The sequence below is a fragment of the Perognathus longimembris genome, chromosome 10 (genome assembly GCF_023159225.1).
Source record: "Perognathus longimembris pacificus isolate PPM17 chromosome 10, ASM2315922v1, whole genome shotgun sequence".
Classification (NCBI taxonomy): Eukaryota; Metazoa; Chordata; class Mammalia; order Rodentia; family Heteromyidae; genus Perognathus; species Perognathus longimembris.
Genome location: NC_063170.1, coordinates 15972601 through 15987096, shown reverse-complemented (window position 1 = coordinate 15987096; position 14496 = coordinate 15972601).

Sequence of the window (14496 nt, the reverse complement as noted above, 5' to 3'; positions counted from 1 at the left end):
GACTATTCTTTCAAATCAGTGGTTCCCAAAATGCAATCTGCAATGCATACAACGCACATTATCTCAGGGATGATGCTTTATTTATGAGTATATTTATGAGTAGGTTATGGGATTGTGGATGTAGAGAAATTTTTACTTACTAGATGTAATTTACATTGAATCTGATTTTTTTTCATTTGAAGTAAAGATATCTGAATTTTTATGTGGAATAAAATTTACTGGGAGTCATCCTGTTTTATTTGAGAAATAATACTTGTATCTTTACCTTGGTTTGTCTTTAAATGATTTTATCATTCAATTATTTGAAAAGAATGACATAATAATAATCATTTATTTAGCCCAAACAAACAAAATTGTAACTTTCACTAGTAGCTTCCTGGATATTTAAATAGAATTATATTTTTTGCACAGTTTTCCCATCTTTCTATGTAAAAGTAATTGCTATCCTGTTTATTTTTGTGGTTGTTCCATTTCTAGACATATTTACTATCTTATTATTATTTATTAATGCAGCAATAGTCTATGTTTGCAATTGTTTTTCATGTTTTCAAACTTTATATAATGTCACCACACAATATGAATCATTCAATATCTTCTGTTCTTAGCAAACATAATTTGAAGATATTGATGGGTATAATTCCAGCTCATTCACTTTCAATTCAGTACAGAGCTCTGTTTCAAAAGTAACTCATACTTTATTTTTCTGTATGCTATGGGCATGTGTTTAGGTTATTTAAATGATTTCAGATTGTTGCTCTTTAAAACAATGCTGTAATTAAACAGTTTGCTTTTTTTCTGAATATATACCCAGAAATGATCATTTTGCTTGATACTAACCCATGACATAAAAGTATTTGGAAAAAGAGTATTTTTGGCAGTTTAGTCAGAATAGTATACTTCGCCTTAATTTCCCTCCTCTAAAAATGAGGAGAATAATACATTGTGCGTGTGTGTGCGTGTGTGCTGATCCTGGGGCTTGAACTCAAGGCTGAGCATTGTACTTCAACGTTTGTGCTTAAGGCTAGGTAACACTCTACCACTTGAGCCACAACTCCATTTCTGGCTTTTTGGTGTTTAATTGAGATACGCATCTCAGGAGCTTTCCTCTCTTGACTGGTTTTGAGCAGTCATCCTTAGATCTCAGCCTCCCAAGAAGTTAGATTTATAGGCATGAGCCACAGGTACCTAGAGGATAATATTTCATAAATGATTTAATAAAGATTAAATTAATAGGCTATCTTTTGATTAGTAACGTGTAATGATGTCAATAAAAAGTCTCCCTCCATTTTCTTTCTCACTCAAAGTTATATCTATGGACAGAAAACAGAAGACACAGGACTGTCTTGAAGATACCACATTCCCTGTTTTTCTCTCAGTAGAGAAGTGGCCCATAGAAAAGGCTCATCTGCATCTCTCTGTTTTGTTGAGTCATTTTTATGTTAACATTCAAAATCACTGTGTTTCAGTTTCTGTCTTGGTGATCTGTACATGTGGATGGTATTTTCATGAGTTTCTGGTTTAATAAATGAAAAAAATTCTCTTGTATCCCCTTTCTGTGGTTGTACCTGCACTATCTCTGTATCTTATCTGAGTACATTGGAAACCGTGTATACAGGTATTAGAACTAGGAAACTGAAAGGGAATACCAAAATCGAAAGACACAGGGTAAAAAAGACAAACGATTACAAAAGCAATACTTGCAAAACTGTTTAGTGTAAATCTACTGAACAATTCATGGGAGGAAAGGGAAAGGGGGTGGGGGAGGGGGGAATAAGGGAGGAGGTAACAGTACAAGAAATGTAACCAATGCCTAACATATGAAACTGTAACTGCTCTGTATATCAGTCTGACAATAAAAATTAAAAAAAAAAAATAAAGGAGCAGGAGAAAAACAAAAAAAAAGAAAAAAAAGTCTTACTTCTTATTGAGATCCTTTCTCCTCTACTTGATATTCTTTTGCTAGTTCTTGTTGAGATTTCTCAAATGAAAACATTAAACGAGGGTTTCCTGCAATGTGGAAGCAAACTAATGTTTCTAAAGGGAGAGAAGGCTGTTGTGCATCATCTGTTGTAGACCGAAGACGGACTTTCATTTAGCAGGAAGGCAGGGCTGAGCAGGAGGTGATGCAGACAAAAATTGACAGGAAAAAGAAATCAAAGACTGAAGAGTGCATACTTCCTTTGCACAAAGCTTGATCCTGAGCTTCTCATTTCTCTCAAGACAGGGAAGATAACTAGCTACATTCATGGTTTTCAAAGCTATAGTCAAGGTCAAGGGCAATCTCTCCTTACATTGCCTCTGAGAACCAAATTTTATCTCTGATTGTTGATACAGGACACCTACCCCTCCCATTACAGCATGACATAGGTTTACCAGCCAAGCTAAAACTAATACGCATAATTTCTACAGTATTCAATATTGAGCCCAATGTCTTGTCTATACTAGGCAGGTATAATTATAGAAAAGATAATGTTTTTGTGAAAGTATGGAGTGAATATACAATCTTTCTTTGTCCCAAGAATTCTACTTATATAAATATAACAGAGAAAATTACTTTGAAATCTGAGGAAATATTTACATAAAAATGCATCTATTTCTACATTTCTTATACTCATGAAAATGGAAATCTTTAAATGTATAATAGCCAGGGAATAAATAACTGAAAAGACATTTGAATTGAGAGAAAAATTGATAAAGCACATATGAATTTCAATTGTATATATATTCTTTTATGTTTTAAAAGTGCATAACAGGAGCTGGGGATATAGCCTAGTGGCAAGAGTGCTTGCCTCGTATACATGCGGCCCTGGGTTCGATTCCCCAGCACCACATATACAGCAAACGGCCAGAAGTGGCGCTGTGGCTCAAGTGGCAGAGTGCTAGCCTTGAGCAAAAGGAAGCCAGGGACAGTGCTCAGGCCCTGAGTCCAAGCCCCAGGACTGGCTAAAAAAAAAAAAAAAAAGTGCATCACAGGGCTGTGAATGTGGCCTAGTGGTAGAATGCCTGCAGACCATACATGAAGCCCTAGGTTCTATTCCTCAGCACCACATATACAGAAAAAGTCAGAAGTAGCTCTGTGGCTACAATTACCTACAATAATTGTGTGTTTACCTAGAATAGTTGTGTGTGTATATATATATGTGTGTGTTTGTGTGTGTGTTCTAATATACGCATGTACATATGTATACACACACAGACACACTTTGGTTGGGAGCAGTGTTGGGGACTAAATTCAGGTCCTTATACTTGCCAACAAACAGCTCTACCACTTGAGCCATGTCCTCACTATTTTGCTTTTACTTTGTCAATCAAATATGGTCCAGGCTGGCTTGGTGATACTCCTACCATCCCTTCTGAGTAGATGAGATTATAGTAATGTATGCCTAGTGTACGTATAGAAAAATTATGCATGAAAACATAACATGTTCTTAATTGCTGTTAATTACCCATAAACTTTTACAGTAAAATAAAATTCAGTATCAGTCTCCTACAACAGATTGTTATTAAGCATCTATGGAAATGCAGAGCTTTCAAATGAAACATAACATACATTAGAAGAAAAGGTGAATGTGTTAATATAGATTACTTTTCTCAATCTTTGAAAATTAGAAGCATTGAGTACATTTAATGTAAATAACATTAATTACCTTAAATATACATAAATTGCATTCCTTACTGAACAGACATGTCTGTAATTCCAGCTAACCGGAAGGCTGAAATCTGAGGATCTTGGTTCAGCATCAGCCCCAGTAGGAAATTCTGTGAGACCCTTATCTTCAAATAGCTACAGGAAAATAAGCCAGAAGTGTAGCTATGGCTCAAGTAGGAGAGTGCTAGCCTTAAATAAAAAGCTCAGGAACAGAGGCCAGACACTGAGTTTAAGTTTCAGTACTGACACAGAAAAAAAAAATAAAAACCAGACAAGAAAAGAAAGAAAAGAAAAATACCATGACTGCCAGGCTGAGTACATGAACATAGGTAAGAAAAGATTTTTGAATAGGACACACTTTGAAAATAATAGAAATAGATAAGCAATACAGACAATAACATAGGACTATGTAGCTGTATCTTCATTTGTATTAGAGATTAGTCTCTGAGCCAAGAAATATTGGATGTGTAGACTGGAATTTCATAACGTTAATCGATCTATCTAGCAGACATAATAATCCAAAATATTATCAATTTAAGACTGCACTTTAAAATATATGATGTAGTAATTTTTCAACAAAAAAGAGATGTGGAACAATTCATATTCTGAGAAAAATATATTAACATGATTTATGAAGATATATAAAATGATAACATGAAAATCAGGACATAAAAATGTGCAGCAAAAAGGTTAACAAAATTAATTTAGCAGACATAAAAAGAACCTTAAAACAATAATGCAAAGAATAATTGCATGTTTATATATTTTAAAAAGTTAATAAAATGATCATAATTACATTAATAAGCCATGACTCATTTATTTATTGTCTATATGGTGTCTTCCTTGGCTTCTTGCTTTGCTGGGACTTTACCATTTAAACGACATTTCCAGACTCACTTTTTGCTTATTTTCATGGTGGAGTCTCAAGGACTTTCCACATGGTGCTCATAACAAAGCACACCCTTCCTGATCTCAGCTCCTTGAGGAGAAAGGATTACAGGTCTGAGCCATTGGTACCAAATGAGTACCATTTTTTTTCATTGTTAAAATTATATAATTCGATATCCTAACAGAAAATAAGTGACTTTTACTAAATACAAAATTGTTTGGTGATAAAGATAAACAGTAGAGTGCTTGCCTAATATGCAAGGCCCTTGTGCCATCCTCAACACTAAAAATTCTGTCTAAAAGACATGAAAATATTTGAAAATTAGGGAATGAGGTCTAAAGAAATTCTTCACCTCAAAGGGAATCTCAATTGGAATTTAAAGAGCTATAAGCCATTTTAGAGTGAAATGACAAAAATAAGAGCAGAAACCAATGGACGGAGGGAATGCACAGAACAATGTAAAACTTCAGAGACAATGTTACATGAAGAGTAGTTACAGAGCTAATAGAATATAAATTGTAGATAGGTAGATAGACAGATGTTATCAGGACAGATAGATGGAAGATAGATGATAAATTGATAGATAATTGGTAGATAATAGATAATGGGTGACAGAAAGTTGAGATACAGATAATAGAAATGTAGATATAACATATACAGTGACATATGCTTTGTATAAATTATATTACATATAATACTCATATCATATCACTGTTTAAAAAAGTAATAGTAGGGGCTGGGGATATGGCCTAGTGGCGAGAGAGCTTGCCTTGTATACATGAGGCCCTGGGTTCGATTCCCCAGCACTACATATACAGAAGCGCCAGAAGTGGCGCTGTGGCTCAAGTGGCAGAGTGCTAGCCTTGAGCAAAAAGGAAGCCAGGGACAGTGCTCAGGCCCTGGGTCCAAGGCCCAGGACTGGCCAAAACAAAAACAAAGCAATAGTAATATCCATCACTCCAGTATATTCATTTCTACTTCCTCACACTTCTGTTTAAACTTGCATAAAGTAATTAGTGATATGGCAATTCTGTATTGCAGCTGTGTTCAAAGACAGAGTTTTTGAAGCCTCTGAGTGACCTGCAAGTTCATACTTCTGGGTGCTAACAGGCACCACCTATGGATAACAATAAAGACCTTTGCAGATCAAAAAAACTAATGAGGACAGAGGATAATGGATGAATAGAGACAATGTTCATTCTGGTTGCAATTCAAGAGAGAAATTTCTATCACAGCTACTTTTTAAAAATTTTTCTTGCTACCATTGACTTGACCTGAGAAATTTATTGTAACGTGAAAATTAAAAAAAAAAACCTTCCTGCCCTTGGGGGAAGAATTTCATCAATTTCTGTTCTAGTAATAGTACTTACAAATAGAATACACATACCTGTAAAATATTAAATATCATGGCAAGGTATAGTTATTCCAAAGTCATTAATTTTATATAAGATGTTAGGTCTTGATCCTTCATTCAATTTAACTTTACTAGTCTTCTCCTGATTGGATTTTTTCCCCAGGTTATAGCTAAGCATGTAGGTATTCTAGGAGTGCATTTCTAAGCTCAGTCTCATAATAAAGTATAAATAAAATGACTAACTTTGTAAATTCTAATGTTTAGTGATTTAGGTAAATATTAGTTTGGGTATACTTTCTAAGTGCATATATATGGCTACCCATTGGAAGTAAAGGAAGAATCCTTTTAGTGGAAAAAAAATCAAATCAATGCAAAACTAACACCATAAGAACATGAAGAGAGAGAACTGATCAAATCTTTCCTCTTTTGGTCACTAAAGGGATGGACAATCACTGGAGAATCATAATTTTAAGCAATCAGATCATTTGGTGATATCTGATGGCTTAAAGTGAGAGAAACTGAGTTCTTTCATTTATGACCTGAGAGGATAATTAACTCAAACTCTTTGAGAAAAAAGTCTTATTTGGATAAAGACATTGAATTAATTTCACAAATATCATACGTATGAAAACATAAGTGAACTCAAACAAAGGCAAGTGTTTCTAAAGCACGTGAAAAGAGTAAGACTTACAGAAGATTACAAGGAAAAGCTGTGACGAGGGAAGTCATTCCAGCCATTTGCAAAGGAGTTGGGTAGCCAACCAAGGCACATAGAATGCACCATGATTTGAAGAGCATCTTGAATAGATTTCAGACTATGGGAACAATATAATTTCCGTAAGAGCTTTGCCTGTGTTGCCTGACACAGAATTATGCACAATCTACCTAACTAGACAAAACATGTAAATTAACCAAGGAACTAAAACTGTTATCTAAATGTCCATCTTGGAGGATAAGGTGACCATTCACTTTGACGTACAATTACCTTTCATAAGACTTTTGAGCTTTATGTTAGAGTTTCAGTTTTTAATAACAAATGGGAAAACAACACAACACTGTGTTTTATTGCTTAGTTCTTTGGGTTCTTGGCAAAGTGTTTTAATGTCTATAGATCCTAAGGGATGAGTAAGTCAACATTTGTGTCACTCCTTCTGGTTATGTCCTTTATGCTAATGAGTCTATATTATCCTCTGTTGGGCTACATAAGATAATCATTCTCAAATTAAATTAAAACCCTATTTTTTAATTTTTATGAATTTTGATTTAGCCTACATTAGTAGCACAAGAAACCTTTATTGCTATAATTTTATACATGCATATAGTATATGTCAAACAATTTAACTCCTCCTTTATATTGCTATTCTGTGTCCCTCTCCTAACTTTTCAAAGCTATGTTTGATGAATTACATGTAATATATTATAGATAGATAGATAGATAGATAGATAGATAGACAGATAGATAGATCGACCTTTTCAACCTTACAATCAGCAGTTCTATTTATTTTCCTGCATATTATTTCATTTGTGTCTGTGTTTCACCAACATTCCACAGTATATGCATCCCAATTTTTCTTTGTCCATTTTCTTTTGTTGCTGAATATCTTGTCTGATTACAGCATTCGATTATTGTGAATAGAGCTTCAAAAACATGAGTGTTCAGTTATCTTTCTTTTCTTGCATATTTATATTCATACAAAGAAGAAGCTCAAAAGGCTAACAGTTACATGGGAAAATTCAACAACCTTATCCATAAAATAAGTGCAAGTTGAAATTGCACTGAAATTGTGCCTCAGAATAGTAATCATGAAGACAGTGAACAACAAATGCTGGTGAGACTTTGGGGAAAAAAGGACTTTCACCAATATTGGGAGTGTAAGTGAGCATAACCACTTGGTAAACCAATATATAATTTATTTAAGAAAAAAAACTACAAATATGCCAGGTGTCAGAGGCTTGCATCTCTAATCCTAGGTACTCAGGAGGCTGAGATCTGAGGATTGGGGTTTAAATCAATCCTGAGCAGCAAAGTCCATAAACTCTTATATCCAATAAACTGCTCAGTAAAAAGTCAGATATGGTGCTATAGTTGAAGAGGTAGGGTGCTAGCCTTGAACACAAAAAGTCTCAGGGACAGTGTGAATCTTGGGCATTTATCCAAAAGAGTGCAAATAATTATACTATATAAAAGAGATATTGAGCACATCATGTTTATTATAGCTCTGTTATTGACACTAAAATTAACTAAGATGCCCCACAATGACTGGGTAAACGATGGCATTTAAATACCATGGAATATCACTCAACCATAAAGAAAATATACTTGTATCATTTTCGGGACAATGGATGAAGCTGATGGATCATCAAGTTGACCAACTATATAACAAGCTCAAAAAGTCAAATGCCACATTCTCCCATACAATTAAACAATCAACTACAAGCAATATAAAGTAAAATAGAATACAATCAAAATAAATTGTACCATCAATAAAACATGATTGTTTAAAGACTTTAAAGCAACAGAGAGAGCTGAAGGCTTTTTGTTCTGTAGACACTGGAACAAAAATTTTCTAGCAGGAATAACCTAGTAATTTTTATTATTTTTCCAACCAACCCACTCTTCCATATTACAGAAAGCAAAGGAACAGAATATATGGATGAGGATAAAACTGATAAAATGGGCATCGTTTTCAGAGCTCATCAGATTGCCTAAAGGAGAAATAATGAAGCCTTAGACTAAGGTACTCACAGAAATTTTAGAGCAGCAGGAGAATTCAAAGTACTTATGTGGTAGATTGTATATAATTTGGAACTGTGAAATGAGAGTTAAAGGGAGAAGCAGCACTCCTTTTTTATGTCTTTCCCCTTCAACTATTACAGGTCTGTGGAACCACATTATTTTGCTACAACACTGTGAGCATTGACTTAGTTGTAGAATGAAATATCTTGATGAGTAAAAAAAATACTAATGTGAAAAAATTGAATTCCTATTCTGTGGGGAATGTATTTCATTTAATTGTAGAAAAACACTGATAGAGTAAGTTGGATGGGTAAAGAGAAAATGATATTGCACCCTCACAAATTTTCTTCTTTAATAAAGCAATGTGTCTTCCTTTTATCAACACTTGTATGAGTTTAATCACATGTGACTGTGGTTTGAGTTTTTCAAAGAACGCACCACCGACCTTGCTCATATCAATTCTTTAGTGAACACGGATGGTACTCTTGGTACAAATCTACAAAAAATTTAAAAAAAACTTTTAAGAGAGGAAAGATCAAAATTGATAAGACTTCTGTCCATTCTAATGTAAACAAACTCAGATTTCATAATTTATATTTCTAAAAATGATATCAAATTATCTATTAATGATAAAATATATGGGTTTATTTATGATATGAGGAGTTGTGAGTAACACAGTACCATGTTTGAGTTATGAAAGACAGAAGCTTTCCAGTAATACAAGGGCAAATGTCTTCTGTTTCATGTGTGCTTTTCTGTGAAGGGACTCTTCCAGATCTCAGCCACAGTACTATCACTGGTAAATATCACTCTCATTACTTGCCATAGTAGTGTAATTTCACAGGTCACTTGATTACTATGAATAGAATATATACATTTAAATTCCTCAGTTATATAAGCAACTTGCTCTTTTCATTATCCATTACTTACCAGGACCCAAACTCTGCTCATATCTAGAACTCTCAGAGATAAGAATTTTCTGTACTCCCTCATTGTACATCCCTAGGTAAGAATTCCTTCACTAACTGTTCAAATACATCATTTTACCTGATTCTCCTCTTTAAAAAACCTTTACATTGCTGGAATTGAATATCAGAATGTCAAAATCTTGAAGCACAGGAGACACTTGTCTCAGCAAGAATTGTGAAATAATTTTGAGCATTGCTTACTTAAATTTGATGAAGAGGAGAAACATTGATAGCTAACACTTAACAAATATAAACTATTTATAGGCACTATCCTAGAACTTCATACTTACCCATAGAAGTGACTGTTACTTTCACCAAACACTTTAAAAATGCTCCTGTTTGCAATCCAGGTTAGGATTACATAACTTCACAACTCAAACTCCTCACCATGCTGATAGGTAAAAGTGTAATGGAAATTCACTATGCAGGGTCCTTCTCATTCAGATCTGTTTACTGTATTAGTAGCTGTTGAAAGCTATATAGACTTTCGCACTTCTTATGTTAAATTAACGGTCTTTAGAAAGGGATAAGACCACAAGAACAGTTTTCCTTTCATGGTTTCCATAGAGCTTTGCATTCTTTTGGTGCACAAAGAAAGATATTGGCTGTTAGGAATCAGATTTTCAGGAACTGGCCAGGATTTTGCCATGCAGTTTCAATGGACAACTGTATGATAATGTCTCTTGAGTTGGTAAGATGTACTGTATATGGGCCTTCTCAGACATTAAGGATTGAAATAAGTATTTGAATGTCTAAATGAAGGATGTTGGGTGACATTTAATCTTTCAATAGATACTTTATAATTTGAGATATGCTATCCTTTGTTTCCAGCAATATATTTCACCCTCTTACAATGTGTGGTGGAGGAACAAACCCATCTGAAAAATATATTACATTTTTAGGCAAAAATGTATGTTTGTGTGTGTGTGTGTGTGTGTGTGTCCGTGTTTGTGCACCTTCCTTCACTCTCCACTATGAGAGTTGAATTATTTTACCCTGAGTTTTATGGTTTATGAATAAGCTGAACATAATATTACTCAGCATGTTTCTTTCTTGGAATTGTATACAAATATATTTTAGCATCTGGTGAAAAGTATTATAAACATAACCTTACTGCTGTCATTTTAAAATCAATATTACTCTTTAGAAATATACATATGGGTACTTAGGATTGGATTGCAAAAATATTTCATATTAGAGGAGTGATATGAAGAACGATTCCACTTTGATCAACAGAAATGTATTGTTACTGTGATTCACTGTTAATTGATCGACTCAGAATATAAAAATAAAATTTCTAACAAGCAGTACAAGAAATGTACCCAAGGTCTAACATATGAAACTGTAACCTCTCTGTACATCACTTTGAAAATAAATAGAAAAAAATAAAATTTCTATCCGAATCATGTATGTCAGAAAGAGAGGGTCTTTTCTTTTCATTTCAAATGTCTTTATTCAGTGTCAGTCATATTTTAAGTTAGCATCAGTTACTGGCATAAAGGATTTTCACTTCAACGTGTTCAGGTACATGTACAATATATTTCTAAGAGACTCAGCCCCTCAGTCACTCTAGCAATTCTCACCTCTCCTACTTTCAAGCAAAGGTATTCAAGTGCACACTGGAGTTAAATATTGCATGAATGCAATTCAAAAATGGTAGCTTAGACAGGAAACCCAGGCAGAAGCAATGGCTTTCTTAAGTATGATGATGAGTTCATTTAATCAGCTTCCTTGAAAGGTATTAATCTCCCATTACAAAAGCAGCAAACTCTTGCAAATTAAGCACGTGATAGGAAATTGTCCATCATTTCAACTGAGAAGTTTTCTTTTTATTGCACTCATCAAGTACCTCCTCTATTAGCACTTTATACATTCATAATTATTTGCAGCTTAATCACAGTTCGTTTTTATGGAGTAACAATGAATATTACTTTTTGAGCAGAAATTACATGCTAGGCTCTGTGCTTAGCATTTACATACCTAGTCATATTTCTCTTTTTCAAAGTTATTTGTTTGTTTATGTTTTTAGCTGGAAATTAGAACTCAGACTTGCTAGACATGCATGTGCTCTACCACTTGAGACACACCCTTAGATTGTCCTCCTGTTTTTTTCTTAGTTTTGGTCAATTTTGCGGCTTGAACTCAGCACCAGGGCATGGTCCTTGAGCTCTTTTGCTCAAGACAAGCACTCTACCACTTTGAGACACTGCTACTTCTAGAGTTTTGGGTGGTTAATTGAAGATAAGAGTCTCATTAATTTCCAATGTTGCCTTTGAACCTTAATCCTCAGATCTCAGTCTGCTAAATAGCCAAATTTACAGGTGTGAGACACAAATCCCTAGCTTCATTTTTATTATCATTATTTTTGTTTCAGATTTACCTTTATCCTCAAAAGAAGACTTGAACCCCAATCTTTCTGCCTATACCTCTTTTGTGCACCCCATAATCCAGTTTGTTTGTAGATGGGACTTTGCTGATATTCTGTCTAAGATAACCTTAAACTTTGATATATACCCCTGAACCCAATTACAATATTACAAAATAAATTCTGTTTTAGGAGTTTTATTCATCTTAAAGTTAGCTTTTTTAAAGCCCAGGTTGGCACTATGTAGAAATGCTAGAATATGAGACTCTTCATGGCAGATTTCTTTTTATTGCTTTTTAAACTATTTATTCACTGCTATCACAGTATATCACAGACTGGATGACAAATAACTTACAGATTCTTGTTTGTCACAGTTCTAAGAATGGTAAATCCACATTTTTTGTAGGTCCTGGGGCTTGAACTGAGGGACTTCCGGGCACTCTGTCTGAGCTCCTTTGCTTAAGGCTAGCACTCTACCAAAATGAGCCACAGTGCCACTTCTGGTTTTCTGGCAGTTAATTGGTGATAAAAGTATCATAGACTTTTCTGCTCCGGCTGGCTTTGAACCATGATCCTCAGATCTCAGCTTCCTGAGTGGGTAGGATTACAGACATGAGCCACGAATGCAAGGCTAATGCCCAGATTCTTATTTTTGGTTGTCTGTCCTCTGATGACTAATCCTAATTCTAGTGTGCTAATCTTAGTTCATCTGATTCATTCCCAAAGGATTCTACTTGAAAAGTTGATTTCCAAAAAACATGTAAATTTGAGGGGATATAGACACTCAGTAGACAGAGTAACCACTTTCTTTCTAATGATTTTTTTTTTTTTTTGCCAGTCCTGGGCCTTGGACTCAGGGCCTGAGCACTGTCCCTGGCTTCTTCCCGCTCAAGGGTAGCACTTTGCCACCTGAGCCACAGCCCCCATTCTGGCCGTTTTCCATATATGTGGTGATGGGGAATAGAACTGAGAGCTTCATGTGTAGGAGGCAAGCACTCTTGCCACTAGGCCATATTCTCAGCCCCATGTTTCTAATGATTTTAAAGCCTAATAAAATTAATTTATTTTCAGTAGTATCTTGATGTCTCTATTTTTCAATGTGATGAATTTGGTTAATTATGGTATCAACTGAAGTCGTTCCATCTACAATGGTGTCATAGTGTCTGAGACTCATTTAATCTACACCAGTCATATTTTTATGTGTTTTCTAGACAATAAAATATATTCACATGTTAATAGGTAGGTTGCTTAATCTAATAATATTTTACCTTGTAAAATGGGAATGAAACGTTATATAGCTACTGTGGTAGTGTGAGATGAAAAATAATTAACCTAATGTCTGACACAACTTCTATGAAAGAAATATCCATTTCTCTCTTTTTTCTACAAATAAAAGACAAAAGACAGGCTGGGAATGTGGCCTAGTGGTAGAGTGCTTGCTTAGCATGCATGAAGCCCTGGGTTTTATTCCTCAGTCCCACATAAACAGAAAAAGCCAGAAGTGGTGCTATGGCTCAAGTGGTAGAGTGCTATCTATGAGCAAACAGAAGCCAGGGACAGCACTCAGGCCCTGAGTTCAAGCCCATGACAGGCAAAAAAAAAAAAAAGACAATCCAAAATTTCTCAGTGCATAAAGTTAAATCGATTAATCCATATTTTTAAAGTAGAAACAAATCCAGAACTTCATCATCCACAGGTTCCATGTCTGCAAAGATCTACCACCTAGCAAGAAAAGAAAACATAGTTTTTTTAGAGAAAATTATCATTAATATACATAATTTGAACATTACCAAGATGTTCATTATTTAAGTTAAGGTTCTGTGAAGGGGACTCCTCTTTATTGGCTCATTAAAGTTTCAAAGTGCAACAAGGAGTCATCTGAAGGATCAGCAAGTCATGATGAATATGAAGGTATTTCCTGATAAGGCTCATGTGGATTGAGTTTCTTGAAAAGTATGGAAAGGAAGAGTTTGTAACTATGACATCGGCCAAAAAGGTATTATATGGCATGTCTGCTTTAACTAATAAAAGGTTTATACATGTTGTTAAGTTCTTCTAATACTTGTACTTCAATACTGCATACACATACACTTATCTGTTCACATAACAATATCAAAAGTATTCTATTATCTGTAAGCATGGATGGAGGCTACTAACTGACAATGCATCATTGCCTACGTTTTCTCAATGACACATTCTCTTCTAAGTCATCAGCTGCAACTTCTCAGTAATTATCCATAGTTCTATAACTGACTAACAAATGGTTAGAAGCCCTATTGAAATGTAGAGACTCAGATAAAAAATAATTGTCCAGTCTGAAAACGATGGGATGGAGGTGAACAGATGTTATTATCTGGAATATTCATGGTGATATCTTAGAAGGATCAAATAAATAGAATTCACAATTGCTCAATCAAAGAGGTTGAAGGTAGGTAGAAACCATTAACTAAAATATTCAGAAACAGACTAAATCACTTACTTAATTTGGAAAGAGCAAGTAAGTGTAACATGATATGCTTTAAAAGTCCTGGTGG